This window comes from Triplophysa dalaica, chromosome 11 (genome assembly GCF_015846415.1).
Source record: "Triplophysa dalaica isolate WHDGS20190420 chromosome 11, ASM1584641v1, whole genome shotgun sequence".
NCBI lineage: Eukaryota > Metazoa > Chordata > Actinopteri > Cypriniformes > Nemacheilidae > Triplophysa > Triplophysa dalaica.
In genome coordinates this window covers 17,457,748-17,460,235 of record NC_079552.1, presented here as the reverse complement: position 1 = coordinate 17,460,235, position 2,488 = coordinate 17,457,748, and the positions used below count along the sequence as shown (strand labels likewise).

General features: G+C 49.7%; 1 non-coding gene across 1 annotated transcript; it reads left to right on the top strand.

Annotated features, from left to right (window-relative positions):
- The first annotated feature begins 2,173 nt into the window (after positions 1-2,173).
- trnai-uau (transfer RNA isoleucine (anticodon UAU)) lies at positions 2,174-2,267 on the top strand. The gene is made up of 2 exons: positions 2,174-2,211; positions 2,232-2,267. It is a non-coding gene; the product is annotated as a tRNA-Ile (tRNA).
- Positions 2,268-2,488: the final 221 nt, after the last annotated feature.

The window sequence follows — 2,488 nt, the reverse complement described above, 5'->3', positions numbered from 1 at the left end:
CAGGGCCCGTGCCGCCGCCTTAGTCGCCCGTAGAGCGCTGTCAGCGGTGGCACGGAGATCCTGCATTATACCCGGGTCGGCCTTACCCTCGTGGAGCCCTCTCAACGCCCTGGCCTGGCGGACCTGCAGGATGGCCAAGGCATAGAGAGAGGAGGCAGCCTGGCCCGCAACCTCGCAAGCTTTCGACACCAGTGATGCCGAAGTCTTACGTGCTTTGGACGGTAGGAGTGGTCGATCCCCCCCCAGGTGGTAGCCGTCCGCGGCACAGGTGCACCGCAGGCGGACGTTCCACCCGGGGGATCTCGACGCAGTCCTTGGCTGCCTCACCATCGAGGGAAGTAAGGGAGCCGGAGCTGGTTTCACTGGAACGGTCCGTGAGTGGAGCGTTCCAAGTTTTACACAGCTCCTCATGCACCTCCGGGAAAAACATGGCACCCGGGGTGGGCGCGGTTTGCACCGCGCACCGACCTCGGGAACCACGTATCCCCGGGTTAGCACGGATGACATCACTTCTGCTTCCTCCTGAACTCGACCGCTGGGGGTGGAGTTTGGATTCGGCAGAGTCGGATGCCAGTCTCCCTCCGATGCTGCGAGCGACATCTCATCTACGTCACACATCGTTTCCGAGTGTGTGCGTGAGGATCCGGACGGTATGCCACCGCCGGTTGGGGAACGTTCAGAAGAGCGAAACGGGGTGCGATCGGCCCGTGAGCACTTGGCTGGCGGGTTTACGTTCGCAGAGTTCCCCGTATCACTAACGCTGCTAACGTGGGTGGTCATCGGGGCCGTAGCCACAGATGTCACAGCCCGGGTAGCAGACGAAATGGTGGCTGGTTCCCGTAGGAAGACAGCCACCCGTGACCGCAACTTCTGAATGACAATCTGCCCGCAGTGCAGGCAGATGTGTCAACGAACGCTGCTTCAGTGTGCTGGACGCCCAGACACCTAATGCAGCGATCGTGTCCATCCCCCTCCTCGATGAGGGTGCCGCACCCAAGAGAACAGCGGGACATGCCGCGCTGGAGAATGCTCAGTCAGTCCTGAAAAGGACTTTTAGAAAAAATCTCTAACACCTCCGGAACCGCCGAGACGCCCAGGGGAAGGTCGCTGCAGGAAGGGACGATCCGCTGTAACACGTCGTAGCACCAGCGTGTAGTTGTAGAGGATTGAATCCTGAGTTGTACTCATGAGCGATGGCTCTGAAGAACAAAAGGTAAGTGAATGCTGCACGCCGGCCTCCTTTTATACCGGATTTCCGGGGGCGGAGCCCGGCATGCAAATTGCATTCGCCAAATTTCATTGGCCTTTTCTATAGTAGTCAGAGTTGATTGGTTCTCAAGGGCGAACCCATCTGTCGTTCTCGACACAACGTCGAGAGACCGACAGAAAGGGAACTGCATGCTCCAGGTCTGCAGACTCCCCCTTCTCATCGCCAATGACTGACCCCATATGTGTCCGCTAGAGGGCGCATTTGTTAAAACATAAAAGCCAGTCTGTAAACATTAGCAGGAGCCCACAGAAAGTTTTTTGAGTTACTTGTATTTTTATATATATTTCTTGGTAAGGAAGCTGTGGTTTTTCCAAAAGTCTGCCAAAATAATATGTCAGTATTTCTCGAAACACATGTTTACTGTTACGTTGCATTAAGTACTACATGCAAATGTTTGTCATCATATAATACAAATGCCCGCTGCACAACAATTGTCTCTTTCAGTAATGAGATCATTTATTATCATCTTGCTTAAAATCTGTTATTATTTATCCTGATGTTTGTGAACAGTAACATTTGCGTGTAACGTTACAGCTCACATATCGTTATATCTAGCAGCATTGTAATACAAACAAGCATTCGACGTTTAGGGTCGTCCTCGCAGATCAACGCAAATCATATACAAATTATGAAGCTTTCATTGTATAACCGCGTAAATATAACGCAATTCAAACTGCAAATGGGCGTAACATTTATAGAGTTGACTGGTTGACATCATTGAAGGGCGACCAAAACACACGGTATAGGCTATAAGAGATGTTACACGAAAAGCTTCGTTAGTTTTAGGGGCATCAATAAAATAGAAACATCAATCAAATGATAAACGCTGTAATGAAAATGATGTTATCCCCCTTTCCGTGTAGACGTCTCGATATATACCAAACTGCAGCCAATGTGAGCGAAGCTCCAGTGGCGCAATCGGTTAGCGCGCGGTACTTATATAGCAGTACATTGCAGAGCAATGCCGAGGTTGTGAGTTCGAGCCTCACCTGGAGCAGTGTTTTGAAACTTTTGAGTCAAAGGATTACTAAACGTTTTAAATTATTTATATGCCAGTGAATAGAAGCGTATGCATCTGTCTCATTACCAGTATCACAGTGCACACAGATAATGGCCTGTTATCTTTATAATTTATACTGCAATTACAACAATTTCAGTACAACAAATAAACAATGAAAACATGGTAATGTAGAGTATTACATTTATATGTTTTCATTG